This window comes from Hyaena hyaena, unplaced genomic scaffold (genome assembly GCF_003009895.1).
Source record: "Hyaena hyaena isolate Hyena2069 unplaced genomic scaffold, ASM300989v1 scaffold_58, whole genome shotgun sequence".
In the NCBI taxonomy this organism is placed as follows: Eukaryota; Metazoa; Chordata; class Mammalia; order Carnivora; family Hyaenidae; genus Hyaena; species Hyaena hyaena.
The window spans coordinates 2,876,992-2,889,304 of record NW_024080689.1 but is presented as its reverse complement, the minus strand read 5'-3'; the positions used below and the strand labels follow the sequence as shown (position 1 = coordinate 2,889,304).

The following is a 12,313-nucleotide window of genomic DNA, read 5'->3' as shown; positions in this document are numbered from 1 at the left end:
TCGTTACCAGACCCGGCCAGACGCTGGCTTCGGGTCGTAGACACAGTACGGGGCCCTGGACGCAGGCGTGCTCTCTCGTGGGTGCCACGGCGGGGGGGGGCCCAGGGCTGTCACAGCCGTGTGAGGCGGCGGGAGGCCCGTTTCTCAGGTGGGCACGGACACTGGTGACACACCCCACCTTGGACGAACCAGGACAGAGGGCTCCCTCTCCTGGGGGCTCTTCCCCACTGCTCCCTGCGCCCCCCACCCCCAGAAAGTCCCCTTTCCTCTCCCATGACCCCCACTCAAAAACAAACAGAATCTCAGCCTTGCTTACCCTGACCGTCACCTTGTTTGTGAGTGACAAGCAGTGGCAGAAGGGTCTCCGGTCACTCTAAAGGGCTAGCAGAGCCACATTCGCCAATATGCACGTTAATAATGCCCATTAGTGATACTTTACTTTCTCCCAATTTAAAAACTTGACTTCTTGGGGCGCCTGGGGGGCTCAGTCGGTTAAGCGTCCGACTTCGGCTCAGGTCATGATCTCGCGGTTCGTGGGTTCGAGCCCCGCGTCGGGCTCTGTGCTGACAGCTCGGAGCCTGGAGCCTGCTTCAGATTCTGTGTCTCCCTCTCTCTCTGCCCCTCCCCTGCTCAACTGTCTCTCTCTCTCTCAGAAATATATAAAAAAACATTTAAAAAAAACCCAAAAACTTGACTTCTTGGGGCGGCTGGGTGGCTCAGTCGGTGGAGCGTCCGACTCCAGCTCAGGTCATGATCTCAGGGTCCGTGGGTTCGAGCCCCGCGCCGGGCTCCGTGTTGACTGCAGGACCCTCCATCTCGCCCTCTGTGCCCCTCCCCTGCTTGCACACTCCCCAAAATAAATACATATTCTAAAAGAACAAAACCAAGAAACTTGACTTCTACGCTTCCCTCGGCCTCCTCCAGGGTCAGCGGGACCGGGTGCCCCTGGGGATGTTTGAAGAATCCCCAGAAAGACTCCAAGCGTCTCTCTGCCTCCCCCCCCCCAAAAGCAGGGCTCCCGATTGCCCCACAGCCCGCCAGGCAGGCAGGACAGGAAGCCCCTTTGTCCAGTAAACACATGAGTATCGTGTTGCAAACACACACTTACTTCCCCAGGCTCCTGTTGGCGGTGGGGGCAGAGGGGGGCTCCTCAGGGCTTCCCCACCGTCAGACTTACGAACTGCCTCTCACTAACCTGGAGGGAGAGGAGCCGCTTCCCAGCGAGCGGAGTTTGCCAGGCGCCTGGGGCCTGAGGGAGACACGTGCCCTGTCCCAGCGAGCGGAGTTTGCCAGGCGCCTGGGGCCTGAGGGAGACACGTGCCCTGTCCCGTAACGGAAGGCAAAGACACAGGGCTTTGCTCCTTCACATGCCCACAGGGTCCAGTGAGGGGCCTGGAGGGCGCGGGCCCCCAGCGGGGGTGGGGTGACTGAACCCCACGGGGGTCAATCGCCAGCCATCCCAGGCTGGGGGCTGGTTCACCACAACCACCCATTCAGCCAACACTGACGCCGCAGCGCCAAGCACCGGCCCGGCCAGGCGCTGGGGAGAAGGTGGGGGACACAGCAGCTGGGAAGTGTCCTCCTCGGGAGGGGGAGGGGAGAGGCAAGATCACACATTAGGTCCCGGGGACACTGAGCCGGGCAGCCTGGCTGGAGGAGGGGTGAGCGTTCACGGAAAAGACTCAAAGAGCGGGATGCGGCTTTGAAAAGACACCGGGGTCACCAGGCGCTTCCGGGCCCGGTGACGAAGGGGGTCTCATAGCGAGAATCTCCTGGCGAAGCAGAAGGAAGGCCCGACGGCCCACGGGCGGGCGTACACGGGGGCGACAGCTGAGTGGCGAGGCGGAGGGAAGGCTGGGGGAGTGAGAGAGCCAAGCGCCCTGGGGAAAGGCCGCACCATGACACTGGCTGGAGAGCGGAGAACAGGAAGACGCAGGGAGGGCCCAGAGGGGACTCCAAGCTTTCAAGGCCAGGAGTGTGTTGTCACCAGAGACACAAATGGGGAAGTCGGTAGAGGAAGCCTGCTCTGTGGCCGAGGAGCTGGGCTCTGGACAGGGGTTGAAGTTAAAATAGAGCCAACAGCCAGTGGGGGCTTGGACCCCAAGGTATGGGTGAGGGGGGTGCATATACCCAAGGAATGGAAAGAAGGGGAGGGGCAGGTGGAAGAGAAAGGGCTCCGGATCTGTCTACTCAAGGGCACTGAACTTCTTAAATTCAAAGTATGTGCTCAGAGCCACCAATGTGCATACCACCCGTCGGCCACGGCCACAATGATTTGGAGAACTGCAGACTTGGGAACAGAGCACCCTTGGGGCTCACGGCAATCACGTCTACACACAGCATGGAGTTTCCTTGAATGCTTCCCCTGACGGGGAACTCATTACCACAAGTTTACCCGTTCTGTGGTTGGTGTGTTCAGAATTTGGCTTTGCAGCATCACATGCTACAGAGACTCCAAAGAGGGCCGCTGGGTAGGAGGGGGCCGTTGGAATTTGCCATTGCAAAGCCACCAGTGCCCTTGGAGGAAGAGACTGGGTGGAGGGCGGCAACATGGCGCCATTGGGGTCTGAAGGAGGGTTTGCAGCCACTTGGGAGTCCTGCCATGAAATGGGCACCACGATGGAACGGAGAACTCCGACCAGTGCAGTCTGGCTGGAGGGCAGACTGGGCCAAACGCACAGGCTGCCAGAATCCCACAGCCCATTGGATCCAGGAGGGAAACAGGTTCAAACCCAGAGACAGAGGCCGGAACAGGGAGGGGTCACCTCCTCGCCGCGCCCTGGGGTGTGACCATCACACCACAGCCCCCCGCCCCCCCGCTCCCTGCCCCCACCGTGTTCTCCTAAGCACAATCACAGGCCAAGGAAAACTCTGACTTTCCGTTTTCTCAGAATGAAACTCCCAAGATATCAGGACAGAAGTGAATGCAAAACTCACAGGCCTATGAAACACGGGCCCCGAAAAACCCCAGGCACCAGGGGCCGTCACCCCCAGGCCAGGCGGGAGGTTGGGCGGGCGGGCCCCGGAGCGGATCTGGGTCAGCCACGCAGGAAGGTGATGCTCGCGGTGCGACTCAATGCGTGTATTGCAGCAGGTGCTGCCAGAACTCCGAGGACCAGAGAGCCCACCGGGGTGCGGGCGAGGGTTCCGGGCTCCTGCGGCAGCTCTGGGGCCTCCTGTCACGTCAGGCTACGCTCTCCTGGCCACCAAAGTGCCCCTGCTCCAGGGGAAGAGCTGGGACGCAGGGCTGTGGGGTTGGCAGACGAACTGCCCACTTGGGGATCTGTCTACTCAAGGGCACTGAACTTCTTAAATTCAAATTATGTGCTCAGAGCCACCAATGTGCATACCACCCGTCGGCCACGGCCACGACGATTTGGGGAACTGCAGACCTGGGAACACAGCATCCCTGGTCTCCATTCTCACGGCAATCACGTATGACATGTATTTCTCTTGAATGCTTCCCCTGATGGGGAACTCATGACCACAAGGCTACCTGTTCCGTGGTTGATGTGTCCTGAATTTGTCTAAGATCTTCCTTGTCGCAAGCTGAGGTCCCCTTGGGTCCCTTTTTCTCCTTCCTGGAATGACCCCCCGCCCCTGCCCCTGCCCGGAGCAGGCGGTGTCCGCCTTTTCCAGAGAACGCAGCCCAGACACCTGAGATAGACATCACTTCTCCCTCGTGTCCTCTTCTCGGAGGAAAACCTCTCGACTTCTCTCATTCTGTATTACATCATCACCACCTCCGGTTACCTTCCTCCGTGTATGAATTCGTTATATCAGCGTCCTAACCAGACGCAGAACCGGACCAAAGCGGCTCCGTGTGGGCAGAGGCCATTTCGTAGCCAAAGGGCACAGAAAGCAAGGATGTGTGGGAATTGGTGGTGGCCTGTTGGAGGCCAAGCATCACAGATGCCTCCCAGGACCCAGCTGGGGACACTGAGGCCGCAGGTCTGTGCCTGGAAGGCCTGGGGGCCGGGAAGCCCGGAATGAGCAGTGGAGGAACCAAAAACCAGAGCCTTTCTCCCTACTTTACAGGAGCAGATCACTCCCCTGCCCGGGCCACTCTCCCCGGGGTCCCAGGGTGCAGGAGAAGACAAAACACCTGCAGAATATCACCTCGCAGAGCCAGCTGGTCAAAGCCCTGACCACAGCTTTGTCCTGCAGGACAGCAGGAAAGTGCAGGCCAGCCTGACATACGAGCATGGATGCAGAAAATCCAAAAGCGAATGCTAGCAGGTCAAACCTGGCACTGGATTAAAAGAAAACACGTTGGCCAATTGGCGTTCCTTCTAGAAGTGCAGGGAGGACTCAAGACAAGGAAGCTAAGGATATAATGCGTCACACAAACCTACAAATCTCCTGGCAGATGATTATAGAAGTATTTGGCAGAGGCGCCTGGGTGGCTCAGTCGGCTAAGCGTCCGACTTTGGCTCAGGTCATGATCTCGCGGTGCATGGATTTGAGCCCCGCGTCGGGCTCCGTGCTGACAGCTTGGAGCCTGGGACCTACTTCGGATTCTGTGTCTGCCCCTCTCTCTCTCTTGCTCAAAAATGAATAAACTTTAAAAAAATTTTTTTAAGAAAAAAGAGAAGTATTTGGCAGACGTAGCTCTTCCATTCATGCATTTGAAAATCCTTAGCAAAATGAGGAACCGAAGGAAACCCCCTTCACGCGTGCTCTCGACAGGGACCACGCATCAGAGAAACCAAGCCCCCGGCGTGGTCCAGCCCGTGGAAGGTCGAGAGGCCATGAGCATCTGGGGTAAAGAAACAGCCGTGGAGGGAACGGCAGAGGGTTTCTTATAAGAACACGGGGAGCAAAAGTAACACTCTTTCATCATCTCAAAGATGGCTTGAATTCAAGACTTGATGAGAAATTCAGAAAGTATTAAGCATGGTTGGGGCTCAGCGAAGGTGCAGGGAGCTCCCCTCCTGCCCCCACCCTGCACGGGCCACCTTGACACCTCACCAGTGAGTCACCGGTGACCTCCCGTGCAGTTCACAAGTTTCAGCCGTCGGTCACCACGCCCCGACTCCCTGTGTGCAAGAAGACCCTGACCTTTCATGCGGAACTCTGAGAGGGGGAGAGAAAGCCCGTGTGTGTGTGTGCATGCGCGTGTGTGTGCATGCGTGCACGTGTGCTTTTTTTTTTTCCTGGGGAGCAAGGTGGCGTGGATAATCTACCATCTCCATCATCAAGGAGGCCCATTATCCAGAGAGAGTTTGAAAGTCTTACAAGATAGATGGGTACAGATGTGATCTAACCCAGAAAACACACCGAGGAGGGAGGGCCCCCTCTGCCGGGCTGCATGGAAGTGGCCGTGTGTACGCGCACGTGACAGTTTTCCCGACAAGAGTCAAAACCGCCAAGCCATCCCGGAACAAACGCGCAGACCCCAAACGCCCCGACGCAGACTTTGTGGTCTTGGGAAGGCAACTGTGGATGGCGGAGAGGGCTGTGGGGCATGAACGGATGGCGGACAATCGGGGTGTCCTAACCCTGTAGAGAGCAGGGACGGAACGGAGGCCCAGGGGACAGCGTGCCTGTTTTCCGAGTGTGTAGGCTCCTGGCTGCTGACGCAGAGGACCGCCGCCGCATAAGCACAAACACGGAGGACTCGTGCAGGACCCGCGGCGACAGCAGTGAAACACGCTTCCCTCTGGTGACCGGCACCCAAGAAAAAGGGAAGCGCCAGGAATAGAGCCCATGGCCTTCATGTCCTTGAGGCGGACTCGGAGTCTGGGGCGGGGGCCAGGGAGGAGGAGGTGGGGTCAAGGGCTCGAGCCTCCCCTCCCCCCCCTCTATGCCAGACCTCGGTGGGGTGCCTCCCCGATGCTCCCAGGAGAGGAGCCCCCACAGCCATCGGGGTGGTTAAAAGGGATGCCTGCTAGGATGCGCCCAGGAGCACTTAGCACGCACCTGCTAACGTGAGTCATCATGTTCTCAGCATCCCTGTTTCTTGCTATCTTGCTTTTTCTCAGGTGTCAATGCAAATATGACGTTGCTAAGGAGGCCTTTCCTTCACCCCCAAACTGTATGGAGCACCGTTTAAGTAATCTCACAGCCCCCCCCCCACCCAAGTCTCACAATTGGAATGACATGATCTCTGTGCCTTGCATCTTGCCAGCTGGACTCATTTCGTGAGCGCAAAAACATTGCCTGTGTCTTTCAGGACCCCCCGCGCCCAGCGCTTTGCTACGCTGTATCTCACTTATCCAGAAGGCACTGGGCTGAAAAGCCCAATCATCCAGAACCCCACCGCGAGTCTGCAGGCCCTGTGGCTGGCGCAGTCCGTGCCCCAAAAGTCACGCCCTAGAGGCATGCACTTCACACCCGCCCGCAAATGCAAGCTGCCACTCAGGCTTGGTCTGTCTGGTTGGCAGCACATGCCAGAGTCAGCCTAGCTCTGGCACTTTGTAGCGGGGTGGCCTGGGCCCTCAGTTTCCACATCCGTACAACGCGGATCATAGTTGTAGCTACCTCGGGGTATGGCCGTGAAGAACCGAAGGAACCGAAGGACTCAGCCCGGTGCCCGATACCAGGAACTCACAGCTTCAGGAGACAAGCAAAAAGGGGCAGAACCTGTGTCCTGAGCAGACCCCACGTACAGAAGGGACGGCGGGTACAACCCAAGTCATCTGACACCAGGGCTGACCCCAGATCTCACGCCTCGGGCGGAGTCGGGCAGGAACAAGGCCGATGGACTCCATGTGGGCAGGGCAGAAGGCAGAGGCAGCCCTCACGCCCCAGCCCTGCCCCCAACAAGGAAACCACACAGACTCATTTGCCTAGGTCAACAACAGCAGCAAGACTCAGGGAGAACACGAAAATGAAAAGCACACCCCTCCCTCCTGACCCCACCCTCCTGGCCCCTGCACCCGCGCGGGCGTGTGGACTTCTTGCCTGTGACATCCTGGGGAGTTTCACGGCGACAGCTGAGCAGCCACGCTGAGCCTCAGGGGGCTCAGGTGAGCAGGCCAACAAGCTGCTGGTCTGACCCTGTCGGCCGGGGTGGTCAGGGCTCCCAGAGGAGGGTGCCCGAGGTGCAGTGAGGACCGGAGGTGGGGCCGGTCCGTGGAGTGAGGCTTCAGAGACGATGAGGTCTGAACGGAGGAGGAGGCAGTTGCAGTGCACTGGGCAGTAGACGAAGGGAAGGGTAACACGGCAAGAAGGAAGAGCATGTGCAAAGGCACAGAGGTCAGCCTGAGCTTCGGGAGATAGCGCAGCAGAGGGGCCCGGCGCTGGCTAGCGGGAGGCCTGGCTAGCCCTGCCAAGCGGTGTGTGGGCCTTCTCCAGGGAGCTACGGCCACCCTGAAGGGTTTGCAATTGAAAATCTTGCTCAGGCTTGTTGCCTTTCATGATCACGGCCCCCAGAGAAAGTCTTGGCTGGGAGCTGGGGAAGGCTGGAGGCTGGGGTCTCCCACTGAGGCCAAAGTCTAGAGCCCAGAGCCTAGGTAGTCACCAGACCCAAGAGGGATCAGCGTCTGCTCCGTGCGACCACCGGCCACCCCCTGCTTCTGATTCCTCAGCCCCCACCTTCTTACAGGGCGCACCTTGCTACGCTGTATCTCACTTATCCAGAAGGCACTGGGCTGAAAAGCCCAGTCATCCAGAACCACACCGCGAGTCTGCAGGCCCTGTGGCTGGCGCAGTCTGTGCCCCAAAAGTCACGCCCTAGAGGCATGCACTTCACACCCACCCGCAAATGCAAGCTGCCACTCGGGCTTGGTCTGTCTGGTCGGCAGCACATGCCAGAGTCAGCCTAGCTCTGGCACGTTGTAGCGGGGTGGCCTGGGCCCTCAGTTTCCACATCCGTACAATGCGGATCATAGTTGTAGCTACTTGGGGTACGGCCGTGAAGAACTGAAGGACACGAAGTACTCAGCCCGGTGCCCAGCACCAGGAGCTCACAGCTTCAGGAGACAAGCGCAAAAGGCAAGATGAAAGAAAAGGGGCAGAAACTGTGTCCTGAGCAGACCCCGCATACAGAAGGGAAGGCGTAGACTCATCTGATGATTTCCGAGATGTTACTAAATAGCAGACAATGTACCGTGTTTATGAAGACAAGCCACACGATTGACAAAGATTTCCTTTACAAGTGGATACAGTGAAATGTTTTGGGGTCTACGAGGCAGAGCTACTGGAAAAACTCATGCATGTGAATTCGCTCACGGGAATGACATAGTTCTGCATGTCCCTCTGTACCTCTACAGCAATCCCCCTCCCCAATTCTGTGAAACATACATGTATTTAACAGGATCTATAAGATGCCTTAGGTTTTTTTGTTTTTTACAGAGCACGAATGGGAGAGAGGGGCAGACAGAGAGAGAGAGAATCCCAAGCAGGCTCCACACTGAGTGCGGAGCCTAACGTGGGGCTCGATCCCACCACCCCGGGATCCTGACCTGAGCCGAAATCAAGAGCTGGATGCTTGCCCGACTGAGCCACCCGGGAACCCCTAAGATGCTCTCAATTGTAAGGTGCGCTATTATTTTGTGTGCTGCTAAGAAAGAAATACTGCCGTCTGCTGTAAAGGTACGATGCCGTAGAACAAGACGGATGTTCTTTCCAAGCTGTTAAAATGTGAACATATGTACATCCTCAAATCAATGGGAATATCCTCATATATCATATATGTTTGCTATGGGAATGTCTCGTTTTCTCTTTGGGCAGAAGTCAGGTGTTTCCTCCCACCTACATCTATGCCAGAGACTCAAAAATCAAACTGACCACCACCGCCCCTCTGAGTGATGGCTCCTCACCATCTCATCCCTCCAGAAGCTTCCTCTCTTAAGGAGCTTGATCCGGGCTTTCAGCCCACCCACAGCTGAGCCAAACAAGTCTTCTGGGTCACAGGGATCCCGTAGGGTTGGCCAGCTCAGTCCGCTGGGGTGAGCCTCTTGGGACGAAGGCAGAGTCGGGAAGGCTCAAATGCTCAGCTGACCCCGGGCTGGGGCCTCCAGGCTGCCCGGGCCACACTGGCTCTCCTCCTCTGCCACTTCTCAGCCAGGGGGCCCACAGTCCATGTACAGTCTTCCTGTAATCACCCCTCCAGTACCCCCAAACATGCTTTTCACGCAGTCCCGCCACTTAGCTTCTCCTGATTATTCTCGAAGGAAGGAAACAGAGCTGCACGGAAGGGAGACGGGGAGGCAGAGGTGGCCTGCCTCCGTTACGGCTCCGGGAGACAAGATAAGCACGTCTCACTTAAGCTGGAAGCCAGGGGCATCTTAAGACCCCAGTGAGGGGGGGCGCCTGCGTGGCTCAGTTGGTTCAGCATCCGACTTCAGCTCAGGTCATGATCTCCCAGTTCATGAGTTCGAGCCCCGCGTCGGGCTCTGGGCTGACCACTCGGAGCCTGGAGCCTGCTTCGGATTCTGTGTCTCCCTCTCTCTGCCCCTCCCCCCCCAAAAAAAGGAAATAAACATAAAAAAAAAAGAAAAGACCCCAGTGAAGCCCAGCATACAAAGACCCCAAGTCTTCCTGTCCCCACAGTCCTGGTGGCTTAGGCTTCAAAAAGCAAGGAGCGGTATCCTGAAGGAGGAAAAGATAGCTGGACTATTTGAAACCTTCTTCTGTGCCTTCCTGGCCCCAAACCACACACAGGGGAAACCCCTGACCCCCATGTTCTTGGCTCAATACAGGAAGCAGCCCCCATGTGCAGCTACTGTCCCCAGACTTTAATCATGTAATTTTCCCACCGCTCTGTGAGGTCACTGCTAGAGCCTATTTTACAGTTAGGACAATGCGGCTGGGAGAGGGGCAGCGGGATGCTCAAGGTCACACCGCAGGGCCTGGCCGGCAACTCAGGCCTCCTTTCCACACCACACAGGGCTCCAAGCAACGGCTCCAGAGGCATCCCTTCCGGAGCTTGCTCAAATTTGAGAAAAATGCAGATTCCAGACCCGCCCCCGGCGCCCCCCGCCCCCGAAGCTGGGGCTGGGGCCTGGGGCAGGTGCGCTTTAATAAGCTCTAGGGACGGGGCCCTTACCAGGTGGTCCAGGCCCCTTACCAGGTGGTCCAGGCCGGGAGCAAGAGCAAGATGCGGCGAAGACGGGAAGGAGGAAGCGAAGGGCAATCCAGGAGGGGCCTTCCGGGCCGGCCGACCTGGCCTACTTTGAGCCCTCATTTCGCCAAACTCGCCCCTCCTCTCGGCGCAGAGGCTTGCTAACTCTTGACACCACATCCTGCTGCTTTCATCTCGCCTTCCTTCTCCCTCGGAACCGGCTCCTTCCTCCTACTGACCTGAGCCCCTTGGAGCTCTGCCCGGGGCCGGGATGGGCCAGCGCGCACGCGCGCACGCACCTGCTCGCACGCACCTGCTCGCACGCACCCGCGGAGCCGCGCAACCACGCACCTGCCGCCGCGCCGACGGGCGCTGCCCTGGAAGGGCGGCCGGCAACCGGGCTCCTCCGCCACCCCCGGGTCCTGGCGGCGGTCCCCAGGCCGAGGGGCGCGGGACCCCCGACTCCCGACTCGCGCCGGCCCGCGGCCACACGCACCGCAGCGGCCTTCGCTTCGGCTGCCCCGCGAACGCACCCCACCCCCCGCCGGGACGCCCCGTCGGCCTCCGGGGTCACCGGGGCGGCAGGTGCGCGGACGCGCGACCGCCCCGCCCGCCCGCCGCCGCCGCCGCCGTCCGAGCGCACAGCTCCCCGCCGGGGCCGCCGCCGCCCGCCTGCCACGCACCTGCAGTCCCCGCCGGGCGCCGAGCCCCTCTCCAGCGGCGACTCCCCGCGCCTCGCGTGCGGTCGGGCGCACGGCCGCATCAGCCCCCGCGGCGCTCCGACGGCGGCCCGGGGCGGGGCTGGGAGGGCCGGGGGCGGGGCCTCTCCGGGGGCGGGGCGCCCAGCCGGCCTCTAGCGCCACCTGGCGGCCGGGCGGGGCCGGCGAGGGGCCGGCCCGGCCACGCGTCCTGAGTCCCGCCGGTCCCTGCGGTGCGCGCGCCTCTCCCGGAACCCCGCGGCCGGGCGGCCACGACTGGAGGGGAGCCCCCGAGTCCCCGCGACCCCCCGGGAGGCAGGTGCGGCCCCTCCGGGAGAGCGGAAGCCGGGCCAGGGCCCTGCCGGAGGGGTGGGCGGAGGGGGAGGGGAGGGCTTGGGGTGGGGGCTTCGGGGAAGGAGGAGAAAAGGGAAGCTCCGACGAGCTGCTTCCTTCTCTCACTGCGACCCAGCGCCCCACTTCCTCCTGCTACTTCTATTTTCTCTGGGTGCTCTTAACCTTTAAAATGCCTGCACCCCGGTGCGCAGACGGGCGCCCGGAGCCCCCCTCTTCTGCAAGAAGGCAGGCTTTCCGCACCGCACCTCCAGCCTCCGGGCTGACACTCCCCAACCCCCGCCCCCACCCCCCAGACGATGCTGGCAGGAAGAATTCATCACGGAATCCCAGGAGTCACTGCTCTTCCCCGTGCCTCAGTTTCCCCACTTACAGAATGGGGGTGAGAAGGTTGGCCACTGTGCAGGCCGTCCTCGCAAGGAAAGAATTAGCCTTTCGTTTCAGAATTAACAAAGGGCAAGGCTGAAATTTCCACTTCCACTATTGAATGGGACTCTGTGTCACAATATCTGTTAAAGGCGTTTGAAACTGGCCACAAGGTCGTACGTTACCATTGGTCAGAAGCCACAGCACTACCTGAGGCTTTGAGAGACGTGAACACCAATGGCTTCCCCCTTCCCCCCAACTCCTTAAATACCAAGAAAAAGCAACTTTCCCAAAGACAGAGAAACAGAAAGTACCCTGGGGTGAACACAGAGGCCCGTTCCAGAAAGGCGCTTAGATGCGGTCTCGTGGTTTTGTGCCTCATTCGCCACCCGAACCCCGCACTCCATCTACACACACACACACACACACACACACACACACACACACACACAAGAAACCAAAACCACGAAAGACACATGCTTGACGTCATACGTCTTGATAATGATGGGCGAGGACTCTGGTCCCTCCAATCTCTACTTTTTCCCCACCACCAAACAGGAGAAGGGGAAGATGGAGGGGGTTGGGGGTGGTGTGGAATTGCTCTGGAAGCAGAAACCCAGTGGCAAGAATAACACAGTGCATCCCAGATTGATATGGTGAAGTGTCACTTGCAAAACTAGATCCCTTGCAAGACTAGAGAAGTTGGGGCATCCCTGACTTGGCCCATGTCCTTGATATTCCTAAACCTGAAGGTAGAAAGCTGAAGAGGAGCAGCCTGTGAGAGCTCACTGCCAAGGACCCGGGCATCCGGTGAAGCCAGCTTAGACCCATCCTGCCTCCCCTGAGCTCTCAGGTTATTCCACCCCTTCACTGATCTCCACCTGTGTCT

General features: G+C 59.2%; 1 protein-coding gene across 2 annotated transcripts in view; it reads right to left on the bottom strand.

The window, feature by feature from the left end:
* PIK3R5 (phosphoinositide-3-kinase regulatory subunit 5) overlaps positions 1-10,782 on the bottom strand; it is a 73,775-nt gene extending 62,993 nt beyond the window's left edge. For both annotated transcript variants that reach the window (XM_039231536.1, XM_039231537.1), the window contains exon 1: positions 10,693-10,782. The gene's annotated coding sequence lies outside the window, so the exon portion shown is untranslated. The remainder of the gene's footprint in view (positions 1-10,692) is intronic.
* Positions 10,783-12,313: the final 1,531 nt, after the last annotated feature.